Source organism: Macaca nemestrina, chromosome 15 (genome assembly GCF_043159975.1).
Source record: "Macaca nemestrina isolate mMacNem1 chromosome 15, mMacNem.hap1, whole genome shotgun sequence".
NCBI classification, from domain to species: Eukaryota; Metazoa; Chordata; class Mammalia; order Primates; family Cercopithecidae; genus Macaca; species Macaca nemestrina.
In genome coordinates, this window is record NC_092139.1 from 74230893 (window position 1) to 74244072 (window position 13180).

Consider the following 13180-nt stretch of genomic DNA (forward strand, 5'->3'; position numbering starts at 1 on the left):
TTCTTTGCGTTCTGTGAAATCATCTCACAGAGTTACAGCTTTCCCCTCAAGAAGCCTTTCGCTAAGACAGTTCTTGTGGAATTGGCAAAGTGATATTTGGAAGCCCATAGAGGGCTATGGTGAAAAAGGAAATATCCTCAGATGAAATCTGGAAAGAAGCTTTCTGAGAAACTGCTTAGTGTTCGGTTAATTCATCTCACAGAGTTACATCTGTATTTCCAGGATCTCTTTGCTAGCCTTATTTCTGTGGAATCTGAGAACAGATATTTCGGATCCCATTGAAGACCATAGGGCCAAAGGAAATATCCTCCGATAACAAAGAGAAAGAAGCTTTCTGAGAAACCTCTTGGCGTTCTGTGAAATCATCTCACAGAGTTACAGCTTTCCCCTCAAGAAGCCTTTCGCTAAGACAGTTCTTGTGGAATTGGCAAAGTGATATTTGGAAGCCCATAGAGGGCTATGGTGAAAAAGGAAATATCCTCAGATGAAATCTGGAAGGAAGCTTTCTGAGAAACTGCTTAGTGTTCGGTTAATTCATCTCAGAGAGTTACATCTGTATTTCGTGGATCTCTTTGCTAGCCTTATTTATGTGGAATCTGAGAACAGATATTTCGGATCTTTTTGAAGACAATAGGGCCAAAGGAAATATCCTCCGATAACAAAGAGAAAGAAGCTTTCTGAGAAACTTCTTTGCGTTCTGTGAAATCATCTCACAGAGTTACAGCTTTTCCCTCAACAAGCCTTTCGCTGAGACAGTTCTTGTGGAATTGGCAAAGTGATATTTGGAAGCCCATAGAGGGCTATGGTGAAAAAGGAAATATCCTCAGATGAAATCTGGAAGGAAGCTTTCTGAGAAACTGCTTGGTGTTCTGTTCATTCATCTCACAGAGTTACATCTGTATTTCGTGGATCTCTTTGCTAGCCTCATTTCTGTGGAATCCGAGAAAAGGTATTTCAGATCCCATTGAAGACTATAGGGCCAAAGGAAATGTCCTCCCATTACAAAGAGAAAGAAGCTTTCTTAGAATCTTCTTTGTGTTCTGTGAAATCATCTCACAGAGTTACAGCTTTCCCCTCAAGAAGCCTTTCGCTAACACAGTTCTTGTGGAATTGGCAAAGTGATATTTGGAAGCCCATAGAGGTCTATGGTGAAAAAGGAAATATCCTCAGATGAAATCTGGAAAGAAGCTTTCTGAGAAACTGCTTAGTGTTCTGTTCATTCATCTCACAGAGTTATATCTTTATTTCGTGGAACTCTTTGCTAGCCTTGTTTCTGTGGAGTCTGAGAACAGATATTTCGGATCCCTTTGAAGACTATAGGGCCAAAGGAAATATCCTCCGATTAAAAAGAGAAAGAAGCTTTCTTAGAAACTTCTTTGTGTTCTGTGAAATCATCTCACAGAGTTACAGCTTTCCCCTCGGGAAGCCTTTCGCTAAGACAGTTCTTGTGGAATTGGCAAAGTGATATTTGGAAGCCCATAGAGGGCTATGGTGAAAAAGGAATTATCCTCAGATGAAATCTGGAAAGAAGCTTTCTGAGAAACTGCTTTGTGTTTTGTTAATTCATCTCACAGAGTTACATCTGTATTTCGTGGATCTCTTTGGCAGCCTTATTTCTGTGGAATCTGAGAACAGATATTTCGGATCCCATTGAAGACTAAAGGGCCAAAGGAAATATCCTCCGATAACAAAGAGAAAGAAGCTGTCTGAGAAACTTCTTTGCGTTCTGTGAAATCATCTCACAGAGTTACAGCTTTCCCCTCAAGAAGCCTTTCGCTAAGACAGTTCTTGTGGAATTGGCAAAGTGATATTTGGAAGCCCCTAGAGGGCTATGGTGAAAAAGGAAATATCCTCAGATGAAATCTGGAAAGAAGCTTTCTGAGAAACTGCTTAGTGTTCTGTTAATTCATCTCACAGAGTTACATCTGTATTTCGTGGATCTCTTTGCTAGCCTTATTTCTGTGGAATCTGAGAACAGATATTTCGGATCCCATTGAAGACTATAGGGCCAAAGGAAATATCCTCCGATTATAAAGAGAAAGAAGCTTTCTGAGAAACTTCCTGGCGTTCTGTGAAATCATCTCACAGAGTTACAGCTTTCCCCTCAAGAAGCCTTTCGCTAAGACAGTTCTTGTGGAATTGACAAGGTGATATTTGGAAGCCCATAGAGGGCTACGGTGAAAAAGGAAATATCCTCAGATGAAATCTGGAAAGAAGCTTTCTGAGAAACTGCTTAGTGTTCGGTTAATTCATCTCACAGAGTTACATCTGTATTTCGTGGATCTCTTTGCTAGCCTTATTTCTGTGGAATCTGAGAACAGATATTTCGGATCCCTTTGAAGACTGTACGGCCAAAGGAAATAACCTCCGATAACAAAGAGTAAGAAGCTTTCTGAGAAACTTCTTTGCATTCTGTGAAATCATCTCACAGAGTTACAGCTTTCCCCTCAAGAAGCCTTTCGCTAAGACAGTTCTTGTGGAATTGGCAAAGTGATATTTGGAAGCCCATAGAGGGCTATGGTGAAAAAGGAAATATCCTCAGATGAAATCTGGAAGGAAGCTTTCTGAGAAACTGCTTAGTGTTCGGTTAATTCATCTCAGAGAGTTACATCTGTATTTCGTGGATCTCTTGGCTAGCCTTATTTCTGTGGAATCTGAGAACAGATATTTCGGATCCCTTTGAAGACTATAGGGCCAAAGGAAATATCCTCCGATAACAAAGAGAAAGAAGCTTTCTTAGAAACTTCTTTGCGTTCTGTGAAATCATCTCACAGAGTTACAGTTTTCCCCTCAAGAAGCCTTTCGCTAAGACAGTTATTGTGGAATTGGCAAATTGGTATTTGGAAGCCCTTAGAAGGCTATGGTGAAAAAGGAATGATCCTCAGATGAAATCTGGAAAGAAGCTTTCTGAGAAACTGCTTAGTGTTCTGTTAATTCATCTCACAGAGTTACATCTTTATTTCGTGGATCTCTTTGCTAGCCTTATTTCTGTGGAATCTGAGAACAGATATTTCGGATCCCTTTGAAGACTATAGGGCCAAAGGAAATATCCTCCGATTACAAAGAGAAAGAAGCTTTCTTAGAAATTTCTTTGCATTCTGTGAAATCATCTCACAGAGTTACAGCTTTCCCCTCAAGAAGCCTTTTGCTAAGACAGTTCTTGTGGAATTGGCAAAGTGATATTTGGAAGCCCATAGAGGGCTATGGTGAAAAAGGAAATATCCTCAGATGAAATCTGGAAGGAAGCTTTCTGAGAAACTGCTTAGTGTTCGGTTAATTCATCTCAGAGAGTTACATCTGTATTTCGTGGATCTCTTGGCTAGCCTTATTTCTGTGGAATCTGTGAACAGGTATTTCGGATCCCTTTGAAGACTATAGGGCCAAAGGAAATATCCTCCGATAACAAAGAGAAAGAAGTTTTCTGAGAAACTTCTTTGCGTTTTGTGAAATCATCTCACAGAGTTACAGCTTTCCCCTCAAGAAGCCTTTCGCTAAGACAGTTCTTGTGGAATTGGCAAAGTGATATTTGGAACCCCAAGAGGGCAATGGTGAAAAAGGAAATATCCTCAGATGAAAACTGGAAAGAAGCTTTCTGAGAAACTGCTTAGTGTTCTGTTCATTCATCTCACAGAGTTACATCTGTATTTCGTGGATCTCTTGGCTAGCCTTATTTCTGTGGAATCTGAGAACAGGTATTTCAGATCCCATTGAAGACTATAGGGCCAAAGGAAATATCCTCTGATTACAAAGAGAAAGAAGCTTTCTTAGAAACTTCTTTGTGTTCTGTGAAATCATCTCACAGAGTTACAGCTTTCCCCTCAAGAAGCCTTTCGCTAAGACAGTTCTTGTGGAATTGGCAAAGTGATATTTGGAAGCCCAAAGAGGGCTATGGTGAAAAAGGAAATATCCTCAGATGAAATCTGGAAAGAAGCTTTCTGAGAAACTGCTTAGTGTTCTGTTCATTCATCTCACAGAGTTACATCTTTATTTCGTGGAACTCTTTGCTAGCCTTATTTCTGTGGAGTCTGAGAACAGATATTTCGGATCCCTTTGAAGACTATAGGGCCAAAGGAAATATCCTCCGATTAAAAAGAGAAAGAAGCTTTCTTAGAAACTTCTTTGCGTTCTGTGATATCATCTCACAGAGTTACAGCTTTACCCTCAAGAAGCCTTTCGATAAGACAGTTCTTGTGGAATTGTCAAAGTGATATTTGGAAGCCCATAGAGGGCTATGGTGAAAAAGGAAATATCCTCAGATGAAATCTGGAAAGAAGCTTTCTGAGAAACTGCTTAGTGTTCGGTTAATTCATCTCACAGAGTTACATCAGTATTTCGTGGATCTCTTTGCTAGCCTTATTTCTGTGGAATTTGAGAACAGATATTTTGGATACCTTTGAAGACTATAGGGCCAAAGGAAGTATCCTCCGATAACAAAGAGAAAGAAGCTTTCTGAGAAACTTCTTTGCATTCTGTGAAATCATCTCACAGAGTTACAGCTTTCCCCTCAATAAGCCTTTCGCTAAGACAGTTCTTGTGGAATTGGAAAAGTGATATTTGGAAGCCCATAGAGGGCTATGGTGAAAAAGGAAATATCCTCAGATGAAATCTGGAAGGAAGCTTTCTGAGAAACTGCTTAGTGTTTGGTTAATTCATCTCAGAGAGTTACATCTGTATTTCGTGGATCTCTTTGCTAGCCTTATTTCTGTGGAATCTGAGAATAGATATTTCGGATCCCTTTGAAGACTATAGGGCCAAAGGAAATATCCTCCGATAACAAAGAGAAAGAAGCTTTCTGAGAAACTTCTTTGCGTTCTGTGAAATCATCTCACAGAGTTACAGCTTTCCCCTCAAGAAGCCTTTCGCTAAGACAGTTCTTGTGGAATTGGCAAAGTGATATTTGGAAGCCCATAGAGGGCTATGGTGAAAAAGGAAATATCCTCAGATGAAATCTGGAAGGAAGCTTTCTGAGAAACTGCTTAGTGTTCGGTTAATTCATCTCAGAGAGTTACATCTGTATTTCGTGGATCTCTTTGCTAGCCTTATTTATGTGGAATCTGAGAACAGATATTTCGGATCCCTTTGAAGACAATAGGGCCAAAGGAAATATCCTCCGATAACAAAGAGAAAGAAGCTTTCTGAGAAACTTCTTTGCGTTCTGTGAAATCATCTCACAGAGTTACAGCTTTCCCCTCAAGAAGCCTTTCGCTGAGACAGTTCTTGTGGAATTGGCAAAGTGATATTTGGAAGCCCATAGAGGGCTATGGTGAAAAAGGAAATATCCTCAGATGAAATCTGGAAGGAAGCTTTCTGAGAAACTGCTTGGTGTTCTGTTCATTCTTCTCACAGAGTTACATCTGTATTTCCTGGATCTCTTTGCTAGCCTCATTTCTGTGGAATCCGAGAAAAGGTATTTCAGATCCCATTGAAGACTATAGGGCCAAAGGAAATGTCCTCCCATTACAAAGAGAAAGAAGCTTTCTTTGAATCTTCTTTGTGTTCTGTGAAATCATCTCACAGAGTTACAGCTTTCCCCTCAAGAAGCCTTTCGCTAAGACAGTTCTTGTGGAATTGGCAAAGTGATATTTGGAAGCCCATAGAGGTCTATGGTGAAAAAGGAAATATCCTCAGATGAAATCTGGAAAGAAGCTTTCTGAGAAACTGCTTAGTGTTCTGTTCATTCATCTCACAGAGATATATCTTTATTTCGTGGAACTCCTTGCTAGCCTTATTTCTGTGGAGTCTGAGGACAGATATTTCGGATCCCTTTGAAGACTATAGGGCCAAAGGAAATATCCTCCGATTAAAAAGAGAAAGAAGCTTTCTTAGAAACTTCTTTGCGTTCTGTGATATCATCTCACAGAGTTACAGCTTTCCCCTAAAGAAGCCTTTCGCTAAGACAGTTCTTGTGGAATTGGCAAAGTGATATTTGGAAGCCCATAGAGGGCTATGGTGAAAAAGGAAATATCCTCAGATGAAATCTGGAAAGAAGCTTTCTGAGAAACTGCTTAGTGTTCTGTTAATTCACCTCAAAGAGTTACATCTGTATTTCGTGGATCTCTTTGCTAGCCTTATTTCTGTGGAATCTGAGAACAGATATTTCGTATCCCATTGAAGACTATAGGGCCAAATGAAATATCCTCCAATAACAAAGAGAAAGAAGCTTTCTGAGAAACTTCTTTGTGTCCTGTGAAATCATCTCACAGAGTTACAGCTTTCCCCTCAAGAAGCCTTTCGCTAAGACAGTTCTTGTGGAATTGGCAAGGTGATATTTGGAAGCCCATAGAGGGCTACGGTGAAAAAGGAAATATCCTCAGATGAAATCTGGAAAGAAGATTTCTGAGAAACTGCTTAGTGTTCGGTTATTTCATCTCACAGATTTACATCTGTATTTCGTGGATCTCTTTGCTAGCCTTATTTTTGTGGAATCTGAGAACAGATATTTCGGATCCCTTTGAAGACTATAGGGCCAAAGGAAATATCCTCCGATAACAAAGAGAAAGAAGCTTTCTGAGAAACTTCTTTGCGTTCTGTGAAATCATCTCACAGAGTTACAGCTTTCCCCTCAAGAAGCCTTTCGCTAAGACAGTTCTTGTGGAATTGGCAAAGTGATATTTGGAAGCCCATAGAGGACTATGGTGAAAAAGGAAATATCCTCAGATGAAATCTGGAAAGAAGCTTTCTGAGAAACTGCTTAGTGTTCGGTTAATTCATCTCACAGAGTTACATCTGTATTTCCAGGATCTCTTTGCTAGCCTTATTTCTGTGGAATCTGAGAACAGATATTTCGGATCCCATTGAAGACCATAGGGCCAAAGGAAATATCCTCCGATAACAAAGAGAAAGAAGCTTTCTGAGAAACCTCTTGGCGTTCTGTGAAATCATCTCGCAGAGTTACAGCTTTCCCCTCAAGAAGCCTTTCGCTAAGACAGTTCTTGTGGAATTGGCAAAGTGATATTTGGAAGCCCATAGAGGGCTATGGTGAAAAAGGAAATATCCTCAGATGAAATCTGGAAGGAAGCTTTCTGAGAAACTGCTTAGTGTTCGGTTAATTCATCTCAGAGAGTTACATCTGTATTTCGTGGATCTCTTTGCTAGCCTTATTTATGTGGAATCTGAGAACAGATATTTCGGATCTTTTTGAAGACAATAGGGCCAAAGGAAATATCCTCCGATAACAAAGAGAAAGAAGCTTTCTGAGAAACTTCTTTGCGTTCTGTGAAATCATCTCACAGAGTTACAGCTTTCCCCTCAACAAGCCTTTCGCTGAGACAGTTCTTGTGGAATTGGCAAAGTGATATTTGGAAGCCCATAGAGGGCTATGGTGAAAAAGGAAATATCCTCAGATGAAATCTGGAAGGAAGCTTTCTGAGAAACTGCTTGGTGTTCTGTTCATTCATCTCACAGAGTTACATCTGTATTTCGTGGATCTCTTTGCTAGCCTCATTTCTGTGGAATCCGAGAAAAGGTATTTCAGATCCCATTGAAGACTATAGGGCCAAAGGAAATATCCTCCAATAACAAAGAGAAAGAAGCTTTCTGAGAAACTTCTTTGTGTTCTGTGAAAAGATCTCACAGAGTTACAGCTTTCCCCTCAAGAAGCCTTTCGCTAAGACAGTTCTTGTGGAATTGGCAAGGTGATATTTGGAAGCCCATAGAGGGCTACGGTGAAAAAGGAAATATCCTCAGATGAAATCTGAAAAGAAGCTTTCTGAGAAACTGCTTAGTGTTCTGTTAATTCATCTCACAGAGTTACATCTTTATTTCGTGGAACTCTTAGCTAGCCTTATTTCTGTGGAGTCTGAGAACCGATATTTCGGATCCCTTTGAAGATTATAGTGCCAAAGGAAATATCCTCCGATAACAAAGAGAAAGAAGCTTTCTTAGAAACTTCTTAGCGTTCTGTGATATCATCTCACAGAGTTACAGCTTTCCCCTCAAGAAGCCTTTCGCTAAGACAGTTCTTGTGGAATTGGCAAAGTGATATTTGGAAGCCCATAGAGGGCTATGGTGAAAAAGGAAATATCCTCAGATGAAATCTGGAAAGAAGCTTTCTGAGAAACTGCTTAGTGTTCTGTTAATTCATCTCACAGAGTTACATCTGTATTTCGTGGATCTCTTTGCTAGCCTTATTTTTGTGGAATCTGAGAACAGATATTTCGGATCCCATTGAAGACTATAGGGCCAAAGGAAATATCCTCCGATTAAAAAGAGAAAGAAGCTTTCTTAGAAACTTCTTTGCGTTCTGTGATATCATCTCACAGAGTTACAGCTTTCCCCTAAAGAAACCTTTCGCTAAGACAGTTCTTGTGGAATTGGCAAAGTGATATTTGGAAGCCCATAGAGGGTTATGGTGAAAAAGGAAATATCCTCAGATGAAATCTGGAAAGAAGCTTTCTGAGAAACTGCTTAGTGTTCTGTTAATTCACCTCAAAGAGTTACATCTGTATTTCGTGGATCTCTTTGCTAGCCTTATTTCTGTGGAATCTGAGAACAGATATTTCGTATCCCATTGAAGACTATAGGGCCAAAGGAAATATCCTCCAATAACAAAGAGAAAGAAGCTTTCTGAGAAACTTCTTTGCGTTCTGTGAAATCATCTCACAGAGTTACAGCTTTCCCCTCAAGAAGCCTTTCGCTAAGACAGTTCTTGTGGAATTGGCAAAGTGATATTTGGAAGCCCATAGAGGGCTATGGTGAAAAAGGAAATATCCTCAGATGAAATCTGGAAAGAAGCTTTCTGAGAAACTGCTTAGTGTTCGGTTAATTCATCTCACAGAGTTACATCTGTATTTCCAGGATCTCTTTGCTAGCCTTATTTCTGTGGAATCTGAGAACAGATATTTCGGATCTCATTGAAGACCATAGGGCCAAAGGAAATATCCTCCGATAACAAAGAGAAAGAAGCTTTCTGAGAAACTTCTTGGCGTTCTGTGAAATCATCTCACAGAGTTACAGCTTTCCCCTCAAGAAGCCTTTCCCTAAGACAGTTCTTGTGGAATTGGCAAAGTGATATTTGGAAGCCCATAGAGGGCTACGGTGAAAAAGGAAATATCCTCAGATGAAATCTGGAAGGAAGCTTTCTGAGAAACTGCTTAGTGTTCGGTTAATTCATCTCACAGAGTTACATCTGTATTTCGTGGATCTCTTTGCTAGCCATATTTCTGTGGAATCTGAGAACAGATATTTCGGATCCCTTTGAAGACTATAGGGCCAAAGGAAATAACCTCCGATAACAAAGAGAAAGAAGCTTTCTGAGAAACTTCTTTGCATTCTGTGAAATCATCTCACAGAGTTACAGCTTTCCCCTCAAGAAGCCTTTCGCTAAGACAGTTCTTGAGAATTGGCAAAGTGATATTTGGAAGCCCTAGAGGGCAATGGTGAAAAAGGAAATATCCTCAGATGAAAACTGGAAAGAAGCTTTCTGAGAAACTGCTTAGTGTTCTGTTCATTCATCTCACAGAGTTACCTCTGTATTTCATGGATCTCTTTGCTAGCCTTATTTCTGTGGAATCTGAGAACAGATATTTCGGATCCCTTTGAAGACTATAGGGCCAAAGGAAATATTCTCCGATTACAAAGAGAAAGAAGCTTTCTTAGAAACTTCTTTGCGTTCTGTGAAATCATCTCACAGAGATACAGCTTTCCCCTCAAGAAGCCTTTCGCTAAGACAGTTCTTGTGGAATTGGCAAAGTGATATTTGGATGCCCCTAGAGGGCTATGGTGAAAAAGGAAATATCCTCAGATGAAATCTGGAAAGAAGCTTTCTGAGAAACTGCTTAGTGTTCTGTTAATTCATCTCACAGAGTTACATCTGTATTTCGTGGATCTCTTTGCTAGCCTTATTTCTGTGGTATCTGAGAACAGATATTTCGGATCCCATTGAAGACTCTAGGGTGAAAGGAAATATCCTCCGATAACAAAGAGAGAGAAGCTTTCTTAAAAACTTCTTGGCGTTCTGTGAAATCATCTCACAGAGTTACAGCTTTCCCCTCAAGAAGCCTTTCGCTAAGACAGTTCTTGTGGAATTGGCAAGGTGATATTTGGAAGCCCATAGAGGGCTACGGTGAAAAAGGAAATATCCTCAGATGAAATCTGGAAAGAAGCTTTCTGAGAAACTGCTTAGTGTTCGGTTAATTCATCTCACAGAGTTACATCAGTATTTCGTGGATCTCTTTGCTAGCCTTATTTCTGTGGAATCTGAGAACAGATATTTTGGATACCTTTGAAGACTATAGGGCCAAAGGAAATATCCTCCGATAACAAAGAGAAAGAAGCTTTCTGAGAAACTTCTTCGCATTCTGTGAAATCATCTCACAGAGTTACAGCTTTCCCCTCAAGAAGCCTTTCGCTAAGACAGTTCTTGTGGAATTGGCAAAGTGATATTTGGAAGCCCTAGAGTGCAGTGGTGAAAAAGGAAATATCCTCAGATGAAAACTGGAAAGAAGCTTTCTGAGAAACTGCTTAGTGTTCTGTTCATTCATCTCACAGAGTTACATCTGTATTTCGTGGATCTCTTTGCTAGCCTTATTTCTGTGGAATCTGAGAACAGGTATTTCAGATCCCCTTTGAAGACTATAGGGCCAAAGGAAATACCCTCCGATTACAAAGAGAAAGAATCTTTCTTCGAAACTTCTTTGTGTTCCGTGAAATCATCTCACAGAGTTACAGCTTTCCCCTCAAGAAGCCTTTCGCTAAGACAGTTCTTGTGGAATTGGCAAAGTGATATTTGGAAGCCCATAGAGGGCTATGGTGAAAAAGGAAATATCCTCAGATGAAAAATGGAAAGAAGCTTTCTGAGAAACTGCTTAGTGTTCTGTTAATTCATCTCACAGAGTTACATCTTTATTTCGTGGATCTCTTTGCTAGGCTTTTTTCAGTGGAATCTGAGAACAGATATTTCGTATCCCCTTGAAGACTATAGGGCCAAAGGAAATATCCTCCGATAACAAAGAGAAAGAAGCTTTCTGAGAAACTTCTTTGTGTTCTGTGAAATCATCTCACAGAGTTACAGCTTTCCCCTCAAGAAGCCTTTCGCAAATACAGTTCTTGTGGAATTGGCAAAGTGATATTTGGAAGCCCCTAGAGGTCTATGGTGAAAAAGGAAATATCCTCAGATGAAATCTGGAAAGAAGCTTTCTGAGAAACTGCTTAGTGTTCTGTTAATTCATCTCACAGAGTTACATCTGTATTTCGTGGATCTCTTTGCTAGCCTTATTTCTGTGGAATCTGAGAACAGATATTTCGGATCCCTTTGAAGACTATAGGGCCAAAGGAAATATCCTCCGATTACAAAGAGAAAGAAGCTTTCTTAGAAACTACTTTGTGTTCCGTGAAATCATCTCACAGAGTTACAGCTTTCCCCTCAAGAAGCCTTTCGCTAAGACAGTTCTTGTGGAATTGGCAAAGTGATATTTGGAAGCCCATAGAGGGCTATGTTGAAAAAGGACATATCCTCAGATGAAATCTGGAAAGAAGCTTTCTGAGAAACTGATTAGTGTTCTGTTAATTCATCTCACAGAGTTACATCTGTATTTCGTGGATCTCTTTGCTAGCCTTATTTCTGTGGAATCTGAGAACAGATATTTCGGATCCCATTGAAGACTACAGGGCCAAAGGAAATATCCTCCGATAAAAAAGAGAAAGAAGCTTTCTGAGAAACTTCTGTGCGTTCTGTGAAATCGTCTCACAGAGTTACAGCTTTCCCTTCAAGAAGACTTTCGCTAAGACACTTCTTGTGGAATTGGCAAAGTGATATTTGGAAGCCCATAGTGGGCTACGGTGAAAAAGGAAATATCCTCCGATGAAATCTGGAAAGAAGCTTTCTGAGAAACTGCTTAGTGTTCTGTTAATTCATCTCACAGAGTTACATCTGTATTTCGTGGATCTCTTTGCTAGCCTTATTTCTGTGGAATCTGAGAACAGATATTTCGGATCCCATTGAAGACTATAGGGCCAAAGGAAATATCACCGATAACAAAGAGAAAGAAGCTGTCTTAGAAACTTCTTTGCGTTCTGTGAAATCATCACACAGAGTTACAGCTTTCCCCTCAAGAAGCCTTTCGCTAAGACAGTTCTTGTGGAATTGGCAAAGTGATATTTGGAAGCCCATAGAGGGCTATGGTGAAAAAGGAAATATCCTCAGATGAAATCTGGAAAGAAGCTTTCTCAGAAACTGCTTAGTGTTCTGTTCATTCATCTCACAGAGTTACATCTGTATTTCGTGGATCTCTTTGCTAGACTTATTTCTGTGGAATCTGAGAACAGATATTTCGGATCCCATTGAAGACCATAGGGCCAAAGGAAATATCCTCCGATAACAAAGAGAAAGAAGCTGTCTTAGAAACTTCTTTGCGTTCTCTGAAATCATCACACAGAGTTACAGCTTTCCCCTCAAGAAGCCTTTCGCTAAGACAGTTCTTGTGGAATTGGCAAAGTGATATTTGGAAGCCCATAGAGGGCTATGGTGAAAAAGGAAATATCCTCAGATGAAATCTTGAAAGAAGCTTTCTGAGAAACTGCTTAGTGTTCTGTTAATTCATCTCACAGAGTTACATCTGTATTTCGTGGATCTCTTTGCTAGCCTTATTTCTGTGGAATCTGAGAACAGATATTTCGGATCCCTTTGAAGACTATAGGGCCAAAGGAAATATCCTCCGATAACAAAGAGAAAGAAGCTTTCTGAGAAACTTCTTTGTGTTCTGTGAAATCATCTCACAGAGTTACAGCTTTCCCCTCAAGAATCCTTTCGCTAAGACAGTTCTTGTGGAATTGGCAACGTGATATTTGGAAGCCCATAGAGAGCTATGGTGAAAAAGGAAATATCCTCAGATGAAATATGGAAAGAAGCTTTCTGAGAAACTTCTTAGTGTTCTGTTAATTCATCTCAGAGAGTTACATCTGTATTTTGTGGTTCTCTTTGCTAGCCTTATTTCTGTGGAATCTGAGAACAGATATTTCGGATCCCATTGATGACTATAGGGCCAAAGGAAATATCATCCTATTACAAAGAGAAAGAAGCTTTCTGAGAAACTTCTTTGCGTTCTGTGAAATCATCTCACAGAGTTACAGCTTTCCCCTCAAGAAGCCTTTCGCTAAGACAGTTCTTGTGGAATTGGCAAAGTGATATTTGGAAGCGCATAGAGGGCTATGGTGAAAAAGGAAATATCCTCAGATGAAATCT